The sequence below is a fragment of the Equus przewalskii genome, chromosome 7, assembly GCF_037783145.1.
Source record: "Equus przewalskii isolate Varuska chromosome 7, EquPr2, whole genome shotgun sequence".
In the NCBI taxonomy this organism is placed as follows: domain Eukaryota; kingdom Metazoa; phylum Chordata; class Mammalia; order Perissodactyla; family Equidae; genus Equus; species Equus przewalskii.
In genome coordinates, this window is record NC_091837.1 from 31912050 (window position 1) to 31932618 (window position 20569).

The following is a 20569-nucleotide window of genomic DNA, read 5'->3' on the forward strand; positions in this document are numbered from 1 at the left end:
AGTGATTGCAGTGCACCTGCAGTGCCACTTCAGCAGAATTCAGTGTTGCTGCAGTGGTTGCAGAGCCCACTCCAGTGTCTCTGAATGTGGATGCAGGGCCCATGCAGCCTTTGCAGTGTGACCCAAGGTGGATGCAGTACGTTGTGAAGTAGGTGGCAGTACCCATGAAGGAGGATGCAGTGATCCTGAATTCATTGCAGTGCACCTGCAGTGTCAATTCATCTGGATGCAGTGTCCCTGAATGTGGATTCAGTGCGCATGCAGTGATGATGTATGTTGTCATGGAGGGCGCAGTGACCATGAAGGCAAATGCAGTGATCCTGCAGTGATTGCAGTTCGCCTGCAGTGCCACTTCAGCTGGATCCAGAGTCCCTGCAATGGTTGCAGTTCCTGTTGCCCTGTCCCGGAAGGTGGCTGCAGTCCCCATGAAATGGCTGCTGTGTCACCAAAGGCAGATGCAGTATGTTGTGATGGAGGATGCAGTGCCCATGAAGGTGGATGTGGTGCTCCTGAAATTGTTGCAGTGCCCCCTTCAGCTTTCCTGAATATGGATGCAGTGCCCATGCAGTGGATGCAGGGTCGCACAAAGTGGATTAAGCATGTTGTGACGGAAGATGCAGTCCCCACGACTGTGAATGCAGTGAGACTGCAATGATTGCAGTGCACCTGCAGTGCCACTTTATCTGGATGCAGTGTCCCTGCCATGGTTGCAGTGCCCACCGCATTGTCCAATAACATGGATGCTGTACCATGGTATCAGATGCAGTGTCCCACAAGGTGCATGCAGTATGTTGTGACGGAGGATGCAGTGCCCATGAAGGTGGATGCAGTGATCTGGCAGTGGTTGCAGTGCACCCTGCTGTGTCCCTGTATGTGGATGCTGTGAACATGCAGTGAAGCACTGATCCGGCAGTGATTGCAGTGTGCCTGACTTTCCACATCAGCTGGAATCAGTGTCCCTCCAGTGGTTGCAGTGCCCCATGAATTGCCTGTGCATGTCAATGCAGTGTCAAAGCAGTGGATGCAGAGAGCCTGCAGTGATAGGTGTGCGCCCGCAGTGCCACTTCAGCTGGATTCAGTGTTGTTGCAGTTGTTGCACAGCCAACTGCAGTGTCCCTGAACGTGGATGCAGTGCCCATGCAGTGGGTGCAGTGTCCCACAATGAGCATGCAGTATGTTGTGACAGAGGATGCAGTGCCTATGAAGGTGGATGCAGTGATCCTGCAGTGGTTGCAGTGCCCCCTGCAGTTTACCTAAATGTGCGTGCAGTGCTCATGCACTGGATGCAGTGTCCCACAAGTTGGATGCCTTATGTTGTGATGGAGGACTCAGTGATCATGAGAAAGATGCAGTGATCCTGCAGTCACTGCTGTGCACATGCAGTGCCACTTCAGCTGGCTGCAGTGTCCTTGCTGTGGTTGCAGAGCACCGTTCTGTGTCCCTGAATGTGGATGCAGTGCCCATACAGTGGATGCAGAGTATCAAATGTTGGTTGCTGTATGTTGTGACAGAGGATGCAGTGCCCACGAGTTGGATGCAGTGAACCGGCAGTGATTGCAGTACGCCTTCAGTGCAACTTCACCTGGATGCCGTGTCCATGCAATGGTTGCAGTGCCCCCTGCATTGTCCCTGAATTTGGAGGCAGTGCCCATGCAGTACATGCAGTGTCCCACAAGGTGGATGCAGTATGTTATGACGGATGATGCAGTTCACATGAAGGTGGATGCAGTGTCCCTGAAGGGCTTGCAGTGCCACCTGCATTGTCCTGGAATGTGGGTGCAGTAGTCATGCAGTGGATGCAGTGTCCCTGAAGGTGGATGCAGTATGTTTTGGTGGAGGATGCAGGGCCCATGAAGGTGGATGCAGTGTCCCTGCATTGGTTGCACTGGCCCCTGGTTTGTCCTGGAATATGGATGCAGGTGTCATGCAGTGCATGCAGTGTCTCACAAGGCAGATGATGTATGTTTTGTTGGAGGATGCAATGCCCATGAAGGTGGATGCGGTGAACCTGCAGTGTTTGCAGTACCGCCTACAGTTTCCCTGAATGTGATGCAGTGTCATTGCCGTGCATGCAGGGCCCCCCACATTGTCCAGGAATGTGGATGCATTAGTTATACCGTGGATGCAGTGTCTCACAATGCGGTTGCAATAAGTTTTGTTGGAGGATGCTGTGCCCATGATGGTGGATGCGGTGAACCTGCAGTGGTTGCAGTGCCACCTGCACTTTACTAGTATTTGGATGCTGTGCTCATGCAGGAGATGCAGTGTACCTAAAGGTTTATGCAGTATGTTGTGATGGAAGATGCATTGCCCATGAAGGGGGATGCAGTGTCCCTCCAGTGGTTGCAGTGCCCCCGGCGTTGTCTTGAAATGCTGATACAGTGCCTATGCAGAGGATGCAGTGAATCTTCAGTGATTGCAGTGCACCTGCAGTGCCACTTCAGCTGGATGCAGTGTAGCTGCAGTGGTTTCAGAGCCCCGTGCCATGTTACTGAATGTGGATGCTGTGCCCATGCAGTGTCAGCAGTGTGACTCAAGGTGTATGAAGTATGTCGTGAAGTAGGATTCAGTGCCCATGAAGGATGATGCAGTGATCCTGCAGTCATTGCAGTGCACCTGCAGTTACACTTCATCTGGATTCAGTGTCCCTGCAGTGGTTGCAGTGCACCCTGCTGTGTCCCTGAATGTGGATGCTGTGAACATGCAGTGGATGCAGTGACCTTGCAGTGATTGCAGTGCGACTGCATTTCCTCATCGGCTGGAAGGAGTGTGGTTGCAGTGGTTGCAGTGCCGGCTTCTGTGTCCCTGAAGGTGAATGCAGTGCCCATGCAGTGGAGGCAGTGTACCTAAAGGTTTATGCAATATGTTGTGAGGGAGGATGCTGTGTGCATGAAGGCGGATGCAGTGTCCCTGCAGTGGTTGCAGGGCTCCCGGCATTGTGCTGGAATGTGGATGCAGGGGTCATGCAGTGGTTGCAGTGTCTCACAAAGCAGATGCAGTATGTTTTGTCAGAGGATGCAGTTCCCATGAAGGTAGATGCGGTGAACCTGCAGTGGCTGCAATGCCCACTACAGTTTCCCTGAATGTGTATGCAGTGCCCATGCAGTGCATTCAGTGTCCCTCAAGGTGGATGCGGTGTGCTGTGACGGAGGATGCAGTGCGCACGAAGGGGGATGCAGTGAGCCTGTGCTGAATGCAGTGCGCCTGCAGTGCGACCTCAGCTGTATGCAGTGTCCCTGCACTGGCGGCAGTGCTGACTGCATTGTCCAAGAATGTGGATGCAGTGCCGAGGCATTGGATGCAGTGTCCCAAAAGGAGCATGCAGTATGTTGTGATGTAGGATCCAGTGTCCATGAGGGTGGCTGCAGTGTCCCTGCAGTGCATGCATTGCCCCCCACATTGTCCGCTAATGTGGATGCAGTAGTAATGCAGTGGATGCAGTGTCCCACAAGATGGATGCAGTATGTTGTGATGGAGGATGCAGGGCCCATGAAGGTGGATGCAGTGCTGTGGCAGTGGTTGCAGTGTCCCCTACAGTTCCCTGAATGTGGATTCAGTGCCCATGCAGTAGTTGCAGGGTGCCACAAGGTGGATGTTGTATGTTGTGATGGAATATGCAGTGCCCACGGAGGTGGATGCAGTGAGCCTGTGCTGAATGCAGTGTCCCTGCAGTGGTTGCAGAGCTGACTGCATTGTCAGAGAACGTGGATGCAGTGCCAAGGCATTGAATGCAGTTTCCCACAAGGTGCATGCAGTATGTTGTGACGGAGGAAGCAGTGCCCATGAGGGTGGATACAGTGATCCGGCAGTGGTTACAGTGCACCCTGCTGTGTCCCTGAATGTGCATGCTCTGAACATGCAGTGGATGCAATTATCCAGCAGTGATTGCAGTGTGCCTGCATTTCCACATCAGCTGGAAGCAGTGTTCCTCCAGTGGTTACAGTGCCCCCGGTATTCTCCTGAAATGTTGATGCAGTGCCTATACAGTGCATGCAGTGCATCTTCAGTGTTTGCAGTGCACCTGCAGTGCCACTTCAGCTGGATGCAGTGTAGCTGCAGTGGTTCAGACCCCCTGCTGTGTCCCTGAATGTGGATGCTGTGCCCATGCAGTGTCAGCAGTGTGACTCAAGGTGGATGCAGTATGTTGTGAAGTAGGATTCAGTACCCATGAAGGACGATGCAGTGATGGTGGAGTCAATGCAGTGCACCTGCAGTGCCACTGCATCTGGATTCAGTGTCCCTGTAGTGGTTGCAGTGCACCCTGCTGTGTCCCTGAATGTGGATGCTGTGAACATGCAGTGGATGCAGTGATCCTGCAATGATTGCAGTGCTCCTGCATTTCCTCATCAGCTGGAAGCAGTGTTGCTGCAGTTGTTGCAGTTCCGCCTTCTGTGTCCCTGAAGGTGAATGCAGTGCCCATGCAGTGGAGGCAGTGTCCCTAAAGGTTTATGCAGTATGGTGTGATGGAGGATGCAGTGCACATGAAGGCGGATGCAGTGTCCCTGCAGTTGTTGCAGGACCCCGGAATTGTGCTGGAATGTGGATGCATGGGTCAAGCAGTGGACGCAGTGTCCCACAATGTGGATGCGGTATGCTGTGAGGGAGGATGCAGTGCCCACGAAGGTGGATGCAGTGAGCCTGAAGTGATTGCAGTGTGCTTGCAGTGCCACTTCAGCTGGATGAAGTGTTGCTGCAGTGGTTGCATAGCCAACTGCAGTGTCCCTGAACGTGGATGCAGTCCCCATGCAGTGGATGCAGTGTCCCACAATGTGCGTGCAGTAGGTTGTGACGGAGTATGCAGTGCCCATGAGGGTGGATTCAGTGATCCACCAGCGATTGCATTGCACCATGCTGTGTCCCTGAATGTGCATGCTCTGAACATGCATTGGATGGAATGATCCTGCAGTGATTGCAGTGCACCTGCATTTCCACATCAGCTGGAAGCAGTGTCCCTGCATGGGGTGCAGTGCCACCTACTGTTTTGCTGAAGGTGAATGCAGTGTCCATGCAGTGGAGGCAGTGTACCTAACGTTTTATGCAGTATGATGTGACGGAGGATTCAGAGCCCATGAAGGGGGATGCAGCGTCCCTCCAGTGGCTGCAGTGCCCCGTCCTGTGTCCCTGATTATGGATGCAATGCCCATGCAGTGGATGCAGAGTACCAAAACTTGGCTGCCGTATGTTGTGACAGAGGATGCAGACCTCTGGAGTTGGATGCAGTGAGCCAGCAGTGATTGCAGTACGCCTTCAGTGCCACTTCAGCTGGATGCAGTGTCCCTGGAGTGGTTGCAATGCCCCCTGCATGGTCCAGGAATGTGGATGCAGTGCTCATGCAGTGGATGAAATTTCACAAAATGTGGCGGCCTTGTGGTGTGTTGTAGTATGCAGTGCTGATGAAGGTGAATGCAGTGATCCTGCAGTGATGGCAGTGCGCCAGCCATGCCACTTCAGCTGGATGCAGTCTTGCTCCAGTGGTTGCTGTGCCCCCTGCATTCTCCGAGAATGTGTATTCAGTGGCCAGGCAGTTGATGCAGTGTCCCACAAGATGGATGCAGTATGTTATGACGGATGATGCAGTTCTCATGAAGGTGGATGCAGTGTCCCTGCAGTGCTTGCAGTGCCCCCCACATTGTCCGGGAATGTGGATGTAGTAGTGTTGCAGTGGATGCAGTGTCCCACAAGGTGGATGCAGTATGTTGTGATGGAGGATGCAGTGCCCATGAGGTGGATGCAGTGATGCTGCAGTGGTTGCAGTGCCCCCTACATTTCCGTGAATGTGGATGAAGTGCCAATGCAGTAGTTCGGTGTCCCACAAGGTGTATGTCATATGTTGTGATGGAAGATGCAGTGCCCACGGAGGTGGATGCAGTGAGAATGAGTGATTGCAGTGCTCCTGAAGTGCCCCTTCAGCTGGATGCAGTGATCTGACAGTGGTTGAAGTGCACCCAGCTGAGTCCCTGAATGTGGATGCTGTCAATATGCAGTGGATGCAGTGATCCTGCAGTGATGGCAGTGTGCCTGCATTTCCTCATCATCTGGAAGCAGTGTTGCTGCAGTGGTTGCAGTGCCAACTTCTGTGTCGCTGAAGGTGAATGCAGTGCCCATGCAGTGGAGGCAGTGTACCTAAAGGTTTATGCAGTATGTTGTGACTGAGTATGCAGTGCGCATGAAGGCAGATGCAGTGTCCCTGCAGTGGTTGCAGGGCCCCGGGCATTGTGCTGGAATGTGAATGCAGGGGTCACGCATTGGATGCAGTGTCTCACAAGGCGGATGCAGTATGTTTTGTCAGAGGATGCAGTGCCCATGAAGTTGTATGCAATGAAACTGCAGTGGTTGCAGTGCCCCCTACAGCTTTCCTGAATGTGGATGCAGTGCCCATGCAGTGCATGCAGTGTCCCACAATGTGTATGCAGCATGTATTGATGGAGGATGCAGTGCCCATGAAGGTGGATGCAGTGATCCGGCAGTGGTTGCAATGCCCCCTGCAGTTTACCTGAATTTGGATGCAGTGCTCATGCAGTGGATGCAGTGTCCCTCAAGGTGGGCACCTTATGATGTGTTGGAGGATTCAGTGATCATGAAGGAGGATGCAGTGATCCTGCAGTCATTGCAGTGAACTTGCAGTGCCACTTCATCTGGCAGCAGTGTCCCTGCAGTGGTTGCAGTGCCCCTTTCTGTGTCCCTGAATGTGGATGCAGTGCCCATGCAGTGGATGCAGAGTACCAAAAGTTGGCAGCCGTATGTTGTGACAGAGGATGCAGAGCCCTGGAGTTGGATGCAGTTAGCTGGTAATGATTGCAGTAGGCCATCAGTTCCACTTCATCTGAATGCAGTGTTGCTGAAGTGGTTGCAGTGCCACCTTCTGTGTCCCTGAAGGTGAATGCAGTGCCCATGAATTGGAGGCATTGTCCCTAAAGGTTTATGCAGTATATTGTGACAGAGGATGCAGTGCACATGAAGGCAGATGCAGTGTCCCTACTATGGTTGCAGGGACCCCAGCATTGTCCTGGAATGTGGCTTCAGTGCTCATGCAGTGAATGCAGTGTCCCACAATGTGGAGGCATTGTGCTGTGTTGTAGTATGCAGTGCCGATGAAGGTGAATGCAGTGATCCTGCAGTGATGGCAGTGCACCTGCAGTGCCACTTCAGCTGGATGCAGTGTTGCTGCAGTGGTTGCAGTGCCCCCTGCATTGTCCGGGAAGGTGGACGCAGTACCCAGGCAGTGGATGCAGTTTCCCACAAGGTTGATGCAGCATGTTATGACAGATGATGCAGTTCTCATGAAGGAGGATGCAGTGTCCATGCAGTGCTAGCAGTGCCACCCACATTGTCTGGGAATGTGGATGCAGTAGCCATGCAGTGAATGCAGTGACCCACAAGGTGGATGCAGTATGTTGTGATAGAGGATGCAGAGTCACTGCAGTGGTTGAAGTGCCCCTGGCATTGTCCTGGAATGTGCATGCAGTGCTCATGCAGTTGATGCTGTGTCTCACTAGGTGGGTGCAGTATGCTTTGTCAGAGGATGCAGTGCCCATGAAGGTGGATGTGGTGAACATGCAGTGGTTGCCGTGCCCCATACAGTTTCCCTGATTGTGGCTGCAGTGCCCAGGCAGTGCATGCAGTGTCCCACAAGGTCGATACAGTATTTTGTTGACGGAGGATGCAGTGCCCATGAAGGTGCATGCAGTGAGACTGCAGTGATTGCAGTGCGCCTGCAGTGCCACTTAAGCTGGATGCAGTCTTGCTGCAGTGTTTGCGGAGACAACTGCAGTCTTCCTGAACGTGATGTGGTACCCATGCAGTGGATGCAGTGTCCCACAATGTTCATGCAGTATTTTGTGACAGAAGATGCAGTGCTCACTAAGGTGGATGCAGTGAGCCTGCAGTGGTTGCAATGCCCCCTGCAATATCCGGGAATGTGAATGCAGTGCCCATGCAGTGGATGCAGTGTCCCACAAAGTGGATACAGTATGTTGCAACAGAGGATGCAGTGCCCACAAAGGTGCATGCAGTGAGACTGCAGTGATTGCAGTGCACCTGCAGTTCCACTTCAGCTTTATGCGGTGTTGCTGCAGTGGTTGCAGAGCCTTGTGAAGTCTCCCTGAACATGGATGCAGTTCCCATGCAGCGGATGAAGTTTCCCACAATGAGCATGCAGTATGTTGTGACAGAGGATGCAGGGCCTATGAAGGTGGATGCTGGGATCCGGCAGTGGTTGCAGTGCCCCCTACAGTTCCCTGAATGTGGATGCAGTGCCCATGCAGTAGTTGCAGTGTCCCACAAGGTGGATGTCCTATGTTGTGATGGAAGATGCAGTGCCCACGAAGGTGGATGTAGTGAGCCTGTGCTGAATGCAGAACGCCTGCAGTGTGACTTTAGCTATATGCAGTGTCCCTGCAGTGGTTGCAGTGCCTCCTGCATTATCCTGGAATGTAGATGCAGTTCTCATGCAGTGGATGCAGTGTCCCACAATGTGGAGGCATTCTGATGTGTTGTAGTATGCAGTGCAGATGAAGGTGAATGCAGTGATCCTTCAGTGATGGCAGTGCGCCTGCAGTGCCACTTCACCTAGATGCTGTGTAGCTACAGTGGTTGCAGAGTCCGCTGCCATGTCCCTGAATGTGAATGCAGTGCCCATGCTGTGTCTTCAGTGTGACCCAAAGTGGATGCATTATGTTGTGAAGTAGGATTCAGTGCCCATGAATGTGGATGCAGTGATCCTGCAGTTATTGCAGTGCAGCTGCAGTGCCACTTCAGCTGTATCAGTGTCCCTGCAGTGGTTACAGTGCCCCCAGCACTGTCACTGAATGTAGATGCAGTGCTGATGCACTGGATGCAGTATCCCATAAGTTGGAAGCATCAAGTTTTGAAGGAGAATGCAGTGCCCATGAAGGTGGATGCAGTGATCCTGCAGTGATTGCCCTTCCCCCTGCAGAGTCCCGGACTGTGGATGCAGTGAACATGCAGTGGATGCAGTCTCCCACATGGTGGATTCAGTATGCTGTGACGGAGGATGCAGTGCCCATGAATGTGGATACAGTGAACCTGAATTGATTGCCTTGTGCCTGCAGTGCCACATCAGCTGGATGCAGTGTTATTGCAGTGGTTGCAGAGACCCCTGCAGTGTCCCTGAATGTGGATGGAGTGCGTATGCAGCATCTGCAGTGTGGCCCCAGGTGGATGCAGTATGTTGTGAAGTAGGATGCAGTGCAGATGAAGTTGGATGTAGTGATCCAGCAGTGAGGGAAGTGCACCTGCAGTGTCACTTAAGCTGGATGCAGTGTCACTGCAGTGGTTGCAGTGCCCTGTGCAGTTTCCCTGAATGTGGATGCAGTGCCCATGCAGTGGATGCAGTGTCCCACAAGGTGGATGTGGTATGTTGTGATGGAAGATGCAGTGCCCATGATAGTGGATGCAGTGATCCTGCAGGGTTTTCAGTGCATCTGCAGTGCTACTTCAGCTGGATTCAGCGTCCCTGCAGTGCTTGCAGTGCCACCTTGTGTCTCCCTGAATTTGCTTGAAGTGCCCATGCAGTGGCTCAGTGTCACAATAGCTGGATGCAGTATGTTTTGACGGAGGATGCAGTGCTCACGAAGGAGTATGCAGTGAGCCTTCAGTGATTACGGTGCACCTGCAGTGCCCCTTCAGCTGGACGCAGCATACCTGCAGTGTTAGCAGTGCCCCCTGCATGGTCCCTGAATGTTGTCTCAGTGCCCATGCAGTGGATGCAGTGTCCCACAAGGTGGATGCAGTATGTTGTGACAGAGGCTGCAGTGCCCATGAAGGTGGCTTCAGTGATCCTGCAGTGGTTGTAGTGCCCCCAGCGGTGTCCCTGATTGAGGATGCAGTGCCCATGCAGTGGCTGCAGTGTCACACAAGTTGGATACAATGTGTTATGAAAAATGCTGCAGTGCACATGGAGGTGGAGGCTGTGTCCTTGTAGTGGTTGCAGTGCGCCCTGGTTTGTTCGGGAATGTGGATTCCATGCCCAGGCCATGAATGCAGTGTCCCACAAGTTGGATGCAGTGTGTTGTGAAAGAAGATGCAGTGCCCATGAAGGTGGATGCAGTGATCCTGCAGTGGTTGCTGTTCCCCCTGCAGAGATCCCTGAATGTGGATGCAGTGAACATGCAGTGGATGCAGTCTCCCACATGGTGTAATCAGTATGCTGTGACGGAGGATGCAGTGCCCATGTATGTGGATACAGTGAACCTGAATTGATTGCAGTGCATCTGCAGTGCCACATCAGCAGGATGCAGTGTTTTTGCAGTGGTTGCAGAGTCCCCTGCAGTGTCCCTGAATGTGGATGCAGTGTGCATCCAGCGACTGCAGTGTGGCCATAGGTGGATGCAGTATGTTGTGAAGTAGGATCCAGTGCACATGAAGGTGGATGCAGTGATCCTGCAGTGATGGCAGTGTGCCTGCAGTTACAATTCAGCTGGATGCAGTGTCACTGCAGTGGTTGCAGTGCCCTTGAAGTTTCCATGAATGTGGATGCAGTGCTCATGCAATGGATACTGTGTCAAACAATGTGGATGCAGTAAGTAGTGATGGAAGATGCAGTGCTCATGATAGTGGATGCAGTGATCCTGCAGGTTTTGCAGTGCACCTACAGTGCCACTTCAGCTGGATGCAGTGTCCCTGCAGTGGTTGCAGAGCCCCCTGCCATGTCCCTGAATTGGGATGCAGTGTATGCAGTGTGACCCAAGGTGGATGCATTATGTTGTGAAGTAGGATTCAGTGCCCAGGAAGGAGGATGAGGTTATCCTGCAGTGATTGAAATGCAGCTGCAGTGCCACTTCAGCTGGATGCAGTGTCCCTGCAGTGGTTACAGTGCCCCCAGCACTGTCACTGAATGTAAATCCAGTGCCCATGCAGTGGCTTCAGTGTCACAGAAGATAGATGCAGTATGCTGTGATGGAGGATTCAGTGCTCACGAAGGTGGATGCAGTGAGCCTGCAGTGGTTTCAATGCCTGCTGCATTGTCCGGGTATGTGGATGCAGTGCCCATGCAGTGGATGCAATGTCAAACAAGGTGGATGCAGTATGGGGTGATGGAAGATGCAGTGCTCATGATATTGGATTCAGTGATCCTGCAGTGGTTGCAGGGCACCCTGCTGTGTCCCTGAATGTGGATGCTGTGAACATGCAGTGGATGCAGTGATCCTGCAGAGATTGCAATGCACCTGCATTCCACATCAGCTGGAAGCAGTGTCCCTGCAGGGGTTGCAGTGCCCCCTACAGTTTACCTGAATGTGAATTCAGTGCTCATGCAGTGGAAGCACTGTCCCACATTGTGGAGGTAGTGTGGTGTGTTGTAGTATGCAGTGCGGATGAAGGTGAATGCAGTGTCCATGCAGTGGTTGCAGTGACCCATTCTGTGTCCCTGAATGTGGATGCAGTGCTCACGAGTTGGATGCAGTGAGCTGGCAGTTATTGCAGAACGCCTTCCGTGCCACTTCAGCTGGATGCGGTGTCACTGCAGTGGTTGCAATAACCCTGCATTGCCCTGGAATGTGGATGCAGTGCTCATGCAGCGGACACAGTGTCCCACAATGTGGAGGCATTGTGGTGTGTTGTAGTATGCAGTGCCAACGAAGGTGAATGCAGTGATCCTGCAGTGATGGCAGTGAGCCTGCAGTGCCACTTCAGCTGCATGCAGTGTTGCTGCAGTGGTTGCAGTGTCCCCTGCATTGTCCGGGAATGTGGATGCAGTGCCCAGGCAGTGGATGCAGTGTCCCACAAGTTGGATGCACTCTGTTGTGACAGAAGATGCAATGCCTATGAAGGTGGATGCAGTGATCCTGCAGTGATTGCCATTCCCCCTGCAGAGTCCCGGAATGTGGATGCAGTGTACATGCAGTGGATGCAGTCTCGCACATGGTGGAATCAGTATGCTGTGACGGAGGATGCAGTGCCCATGAATGTGGATACAGTGAACCTGAATTGATTGCAGTGCGCCTGCAGTGCCACATCAGCTGGATGCAGTGTTATTGCAGTGGTTGCAGAGCCCCCGGCAGTGTCCCTGAATGTGTATGCAGTGTGCAGGCAGCGTCTGCTGTGTGGCCCAGAGGGATGCAGTATGTTGTGAAGTAGGATGCAGTGCACCTTAAGGTGGATGCAATGATCCTGCAGTGATGGCAGTGTGCATGCAGTGTCACTTCAGCTGGATGCAGTGTCACTGCAGTGGTTGCAGTGCCCCCTGCAGTGTTCCAGAATGTGGATGCTATGTCTGCGCAGTCAATGTAGCGTCCCAGAAGGTGGATGAAGTATGTTGTGACGGAAGATGCAGTGCCCATGCAGGTGGATGAAGTGATACTGCAGTGATTGAAGTGCCCTGTGCAGTTTGCCTGAATGCGGATGCAGTGCCAATGTAGTGGATTCAGTGTCAAACAAGGTGGATACTGTATGTTATGACGGATGATGCAGTTCTCATGAAGGTGGATGCAGTGTCACAGCAGTGCTTGCAGTGCCCCCTGCATTATCCTGGAATATGGATGCAGTAGTCATGCAGTGGATGCAGTGTCCCACAAAGTGGATGCAGTATGTTGTGATGGATTATGCAGGGCCTACAAAGGTGGATGCAGTGATGCTGCAATGGTTGCAGTGCCCCCTACACTTCCCTGAATGTGGATGCAGTGCCCATGCAGTAGTTGCAGTGTCCCACAAGGTGGGTGTCGCATGTTTTGATGGAAGGTGCTGTGCCCATGGAGGTGGATGCAGTCAGCCTGTTCTGAATGCAGTGGGCCTGCAGTGCGACTTCAGCTGTATGCAGTGTCCCTGGAGTGGTTGCAGTGCCCCCCACATTGTCCTGGAATGTGGATGCAGTAGTCATGCAGTGGATGAGGTGTCCCACAAGTTGGATGCAGTATGTTGTGACAGAGGATGCAGAGCCCTGGAGTTGGATGCAGTGAGCCAGGAGTGATTTTGGTACGCCTTCAGTCCCACTTCAGCTGGATGCAGTGTCCCTGCAGTAGTTGCAATGCCCCCTGCATTGTCCTGGAATGTGGATGCAGTGCTCATGAAGTGGATGCAGTGTCCCACAAAGTGGAGGCATTGTGGTGTGTTGTAGGATGCAGTGCTGATGAAGGTGAATGCAGTGATCCTGCAGTGATGGCAGTGCACATGCAGTGCCACCTCAGCTGGATGCAGTGTTGCTGCAGTGGTTGCTGTGCCCCCTGCATTGTCCGGGAACGTGGATGCAGTGCCCAGGCAGTGGATACAATGTCTCACAAGGCGGATGCAGTATGTTTTGTCGGAGGATGCAGTGCCAATGAAGGTGGATGCTGTGAACCTGCAGTGGTTGCAGTGCCCCCTACAGTTTCCCTGAATGTGGATGCAGTGCCCATGCAGTTCATACAGAGTCCCACAAGGTGGATTCGGTATGCTGTGATGGAGGATGCAGTGCCAACAAAGGTGGATGCAATGAGCCTGAAGTGATTGCAGTGCACTTGCAGTGCCACTTCAGCTGGATGCAGTGTTGCTTCAGTGGTTGCAGAGCCAACTGCAGTGTCCCTGAACGTGGATGCAGTCCCAATGCAGTGGATGCAGTGTCCCACAATGTGCATGCAGTATGTTGTGAGGGAGGATGCAGTGCCCATGAAGGTGGATGCAGTGATCCTGCAGTGGTTGCTGTGCCCCCTGCATTGTCCGGGAACGTGGATGCAGTGCCCAGGCAGTGGATGCAGTGTCCCAAAAGGTTTATGCAGTATGTTGTGAGGGAGGATGCAGTGCCCATGAAGTTGGATGCAGTGTCCTGCAGTGCTTGCAGTGCCCCTGGCATTGTCCTGGAATGTGGATGCAGTGCTCATGCAGTGATTGCAGTGTCCCAAAATGTGCATGCAGTATGTTGTGTCAGAGGATGTAGTGCCCATGAAGGTGGATGCAGTGATCCTGCAGTGCCCCCTGCAGTTTTCCTGAATGTGGATGCAGTGCTCATGCAGTGGATTCAGTGTCCAAAAAGGTGGATGACTTATGTTGTGTTGGAGGATTCGGGGATCATGAAGGAGGGTGCAGTGCTCTTACGGTCATTGCAGCACAGCTGCAGTTCCAATTTAGTTGGCTGCAGCATCCCTGCAGTGGTTGCAGTGCCCCGTTCTGTGTCTCTGAATGTGGATGCAGTGCCCATGCAGTGGATGCAGAGTACTAAAAGTTGATTGCCGTATGTTGTTACAGAGGATGCAGTGCCCACGATTTGGATGCTGTTAGCTGGCAGTGATTGCAGTACGCCTTCAGTGCCACTTCAGCTGGCTGCAGTGTCCCTGCAGTGGTTGCAATGCCCCCTGCATTGTCCTGGAATTTGGATGCAGTGCTCATGCAGCGGATGCAGTGTCCCATAGTGTGGATGCAGTATGTTATGACGGATGATGCAGTTCTCATGAAGGTCGATGCAGTGTCCCACAATGTGGAGGCATTGTGGTGTGTTGTAGTATGCAGTGCCGATGATGCAGTGATGGCAGTGTTCCTGCAGTGCCACTTCAGCTGGATGCAGTGTCGCTGCAGTGGTTGCAGTGCCCCCTGCATTGTCTGGGAATGTGGATGCAGTGCCCAGGCAGTGGATGCAGTGTCCCTCAAGGTGGATGCGTTATGTTATGACAGAAGATGAAGTTCTCATGAAGGTGGATGCAGTGTCCCTGCAGTGCTTGCAGTGCCCCCCACATTGTCCGGGAATGTGGATGCAGTAGTCATGCAGTGGGTGCAGTGACCCACAAGGTGGATTCAGTATGTTGTGATGGAGGCTGCAGGGCCCATGAAGGTGGATGCAGTGATGCTGCAGTGGTTGCAGTGCGCCCTACAGTTCCCTGAATGTGGATGCATTGCCCATGCAGTAGTTGCAGTGTCCCACAAGGTGGATGTCTTATGTTGTGATGGAAGATACAGTGCCCAAGAATGTGGATGCAGTGAGCCTGTGCTGAATGCAGTGTGCCTGCAGTGTGACTTCAGCTGTATGCAGTGTTCCTTCACTGGTTGCAGTGCCCACTGCATTGTCTGAGAACGTGGATGCAGTGCCCAGGCATTGGATGCAGTGTCCCACAAGGTGCATGAAGTATGTTGTGACACAGGATGCAGTTTCCATGAAAGTGCGTGTAGTGATCCAGCAGTGGTTGCAGTGCACCGTTCTGTGTCCCTGAATGTGGATGCTGTGAACATGCATTGGATGCTGTGATCTTGCAGTGATAGCAGTGCACCTGCATTTCCACACCAGATGGAAGCAGTGTCACTGCAGGGGTTGCAGTGCCACCTTCTGTGTCCCCTAAGGTGAATGCAGTGCCCATGCAGTGAATGCAGTGTACCTAAAGGTTTATGCAGTATGTTGTGATGGAGGGTACAGTGCCCATGAAGGTGGATGCAGTGTCCCTTCAGTGGTTGCAGTGCCCCCGGCATAATCCTGGAATGTTGATGGAGTGCCAATGCAGTGGATGCAGTGAAACTTCAGTGGTTGGAGTGCACCTGCAGTGCCACTTCAGCTGAATGCAGTGGTGATGCAGTGGATGCAGTGTCTCACAGGGGGATGCAGAATCTTTTGTCCGAGGATACAGTGCCCTTTAAGGTGAATGTGGTGAACCTGCCGTGGTTGCAGTGCCCCCTACAGTTTCCCTGAATGTGAATGCACTGCCCATGCAGCAGATGCTGTGTCGCCCAAGGTGGATGCAGTATGTTGTGATGGCTGATGCAGTGCCCACGAACGTGGATGCAGTGAGCCTGCAGTGTTTGCAGTGCACCTGCAGTGCCCCTTCAGCTGTATGCAGTGTCCCTCCAGTGTTTGCAATGCCCCCCGCATTGTCCGGGAATGTGGATGCAGCAGTCATGCAGTGGATTCAGTGTCCCACAATGTGGATGCAGGTTGTTGTGATGGAGGATGCAAGGCAAATGAATGTGGATGCAGTGATGCTGCAGTGGTTGCAGTGGCCCCTACAATGCCCTGAATGTGGATGCAGTTCCCATGCAGTAGTTGCAGTGTCCCACAAGGTGGATGCAGTATGTTGTGACATAGGATGCAGTGCCCATGTAGGTGAATGCAGCAGTGCTGAAGTCATGTGCCAGCTAGGCCTGAACCAAGTTGCTGTCACACTTGAACCACAGGTCAGACTCACTTGAAGCACATGTCAGCCACACTGGCCCAACTTGCCTGCCATGCCTGAACCACGTGCCAAACATGCCACAACCACACATGAGCCAGGCTTTAGCAGCACCTCGGCCTTGCATGAGCCACACCTGACAGATGTGTGAGCCATGCGTGACAAAAGCCTGAATCATGCGTCAGCCACATGGGAGCCAGTGCCGTGGCAAGCCTGCATCATGTGTGAGCCATGGCTGAGCTATGCCTGAAATACATGTGAATGTGTCCTCCACCATATGTGATCCACACGCGTTGTGTGTGAGCCACGCCTGAATTACACCCGAACAATATGTGAGCCATGAATCAACCACATGTGAGACACCCTGAAGCACATCTGAACCATCTGTGAAACACACACAATGGATGATTGAACCACACATGAAGCGTGGGGAGCCACAGATGAAACACAGCTGAGCCATGCATGAGCCACGTGCCAGCCATGACTGAGTATGGGGGAGCCACGATTTAGCAACCTGTGAGTCACGTGGGAGGCACACCAAGTGCCAGTCACACTTGAACCACAGGTCAGCCTCACTTGAAGCACGTGTCAGCCACACTGCCACAACTTGCCTGCCATTCCTGAACCACGTGCGAAGCATGCCACAAACACATGTGAAACATGCCTGAGCAACACCACAGCCATACATGAGCCACTCCTGAACCATGTGTGAGTCAAGCATCACAAAAGCCTGAATCATGTGTCAGATACGTAGGAGCCAGTGCTGTGGCACGCCTGCATCACGTGTGAGCCATGGCTGAGCTATGCCTGAACCACGAGTGAAAGTGTCCTCTAGCATTTGTGACCCAGACGAGTCATGTGTGAGCCACGCCTGAATTACACCCGAACCATGTGTGAGTGATGCATGAACCACATGTGAGACACCCTTGAAGCACATCTGAACCACCTGTGAAACACACATAATCCATGCTTGAACCACACATGAACTTCAGGGGAGCCACACAAGAAACAAAGCTGAGCCATGCGAGAGCCACATGCCAGGCATGACTGAGTATGCGGGAGCCACGTTTCAGCAACCTGCGAGTCACATGGCAACCACTCCTGTATGGCATTTCACACACGTGTGACCATATGTCTGCCACACATGGATCCTGTGTGATGCATGCCTGAGTTTCACATTAGCCATGACTGAGACATGTGTCAGCCATACCAGGGTCATGTTTCCCACATGCCTGTGTCACATGTCAGCCACGCCTGAAACACCTGCCACCCATGCGTGAACCCTGCACCAGCCACCCCTGAACCACACGAAGGCCATGCATGAGCCATGTGTGAACCACACCCAGGTGACATGTCATGCATGCCAGTGTCATGTGGCCGCCTGACCTGAGACATGTGTCAGCCACGCCTGCATAACATGTGACCCACACCTGAATCAAGTCTCAGCTGTGCCAATGTCACTCACCAGCCAAGCCTGAACCAAGTGCCAGTCACACTTGAACCATAGGTCAGCCTCACTTGAAGCACGTGTCAGCCACACTGGCACAACTTGCCTGCCATGCCTGAACCACGTGACAACCATGCCACAAACACATGCGAGTCATGCTTGAACAGTACCACAGCTGTGGATGTGCCACTGCTGAGACATGTGTGAGCCAAACATCACAAAACCTGAATCATGTGTCAGATACGTGGGAGCCAGTGCTGTGGCACGCCTGCATCACGTGTGAGCCATGACTGAGCTATGCCTGAACCAAGTGTGAAAGTGTCCTCTACCATTTGTGACCCAGATGAGTCGTGCGTGAGCCACGCCTGAATAACACCCGAACCATGTGTGAGCCATGCATGAACCACATGTGAGACACCCTTGAAGCACATCTGAACCACCTGTGAAACACACATGATTGATGAGTGAACCGCACATGAACTGCAGGGGAGCCACACAAGAAACAAAGCTGAGCCATGCGTGAGCCACGTGCCAGGCATGACTGAGTATGCGGGAGCCACGTTTCAGAAACCTGTGAGTCATGTGGGAGCCACACCTGTATGGCATGTCACACACGGGTGACCACATGTCTGCCACACATTGATCCTGTGCGATGCATGCCTGAGTCACGTGTCAGCCATGCCTGAGACATGTGTGAGCCACACCAGGGTCATGTTTCACACGTGCCTGTGTCACATGTCAGCCACGTCTGGACCACCTACCAGCCATGTGTGTACCCTGCACCAACCACCCCTGAACCACATGAAGGCCATCCATGAGCCATATGTGAACCAAACCCATGTGAACTGTCACGCACGCCTGTGTCACATGGCCACCTCACCTGAGTCATGTGTCATCCACGCCTGCATGATGTGTGAGTCACGTCTCAGCCATTCCATTGTCACATGCCAGCCCGGCCTGAAACAAATGCTAGTCACACTTGAGCCACAGGTCAGCCTCACTTGAAGCACATGTCAGCCACACTGGCACAACTTGACTGCTATGCCTGAATCACGTGACAACCATGCCACAAACACATGTGAGTCATGCTTGACCAATACCACAGCTGTGCATGTGCCACACAAGAGCCATGTGTGAGCCATGCGTGGCAAAAGCCTGAATCATGCATCAGATAAGTGGGAGCCAGTGCTGTGGCACGCCTGCATCATGTGTGAGCCATGGCTGAGGTATGCCTGAACCAAGAGTGAAAGTGTCCTCTACCATTTGTGACACAGACGAGTCATGCAAGAGCCACGCCAGAATTACACCGGAACCATGTGTGAGCCATGCATGAACCACATGTGAGACATCCTTGAAGCACATCTGGACCACCTGTGAAACACAAATGATCGATGCTTGTACAGCACATGAACCGCATGGGAGCCACACATGAAACACAGCTGAGCCTTGCTTGAGCCATGTGCCAGCCAAGACTGAGTATGTGGGAGCCACGTTTCAGCAACCTGTGAATCACGTGGGAACTACACCAAGTGCCAGTCACACTTGAACCACTGGTCAGCCTCACTTGAAGCACGTGTCAGCCACACTGGCACAACTTGCCTGCCATGACTGAACCACATGCCACCATTCCACAAACAGATGTGAACCATGCCTTAGCAACACCACAGCCATGCATGAGCCACTCCTGAGCCATGTGTGATAAAGCATGACAAAAGCCTGAATCATGTGTCAGATACATGGGAGCAAGTGCTGTGGCACGCCTGCATCACATGTGAGCCATGGCTGAGGTATGCCTGAACCACGAGTGAAAGTGTCCTCTACCATTTGTGACCCAGACAAGTCATGCGTGAGCCATGCCTGAATATCACCAGAGCCATGTGTGACCAATGCATGAACCTCATGTGAGACACCCTTGAAGCATATCTTAACCACCTGTGAAACACACATTCAATGCTTGAATCGCACATGACCCTCAATGGAGCCACACATGAAACACAGATGAGCCATGCGTGAGCCACGTGCCAGCCATGAGTGGGTATGCGGGAGCCACGTTTCAGAAACCTGTGAGTCACAAGGGAGCCACACCAAGTGCCAGTCACACTTGAACCACAGGTCAGCCTCACTTGAAGCACGTGTCAGCCACACTGGCACAACTTGCCTACCATGCCAGAACCACATGCCAACCGTGCCACAAACTCATGTGAGTCACGCTTGAGCAGTACCACTGCTGTGCATGTGCCACACATGAGCCAAGTGTGAGCCATGCATGGCAAAAGCCTGAATCATGTGTCAGATACATGGGAGCCAGTGCTGTGGCATGCCTGCATCACGTGTGAGCCATGGTTGTGGTATGCCTGAACCACGTGTGAAAGTGTCCTCTAGCATTTGTGACCCAGACGAGTCGTGTGTGAGCCACGCCTAAATTACACGCGAACCATATGTAAGCCATGCATGAACCACATGTGAGACACCCTTGAAGCACATCTGAACCACCTGTGAAACACACATGATCGATGCTTGAACCGCACATGAACCACAGGGGAGCCACACATGAAAAACAGCTCAGCCATGTGTGAGCCACGTGCCAGTCATGACTGAGTATGCAGGAGCCACGTTTTAGCAATCTGTGAGTCACGTGGGAGCCACACATGTAGGGCATGTCACACAAACGTGACAACATGTCTGCCACACATGGATCCTGTGCGATGCATGGCTGAATCACGTGTCAGCCATGACTGAGACATGTGTGAGCCACACCAGGGTCATGTTTCACACATGCCTGAGTCACATGTCAGCCACGCCTGAACCACCTGCCACCCATGCGTGTATCCTGCACCAGCCACCCCTGAACCACACGAAGGCCATGCATGAGCCATGTGTGAACCACACCCAGGTGACATGTCACGCACGCCTGTGTCACGTGGCCACCTCACCTGAGTCATGTGTCAGCCACGCCTGGAGGACATGTGAGCCACGCCTGAGTCACCTCTCAGCTGTCCCGATGTCACGTGCCAGCCCATCCTGAACCAAGTGCCAGTCACAC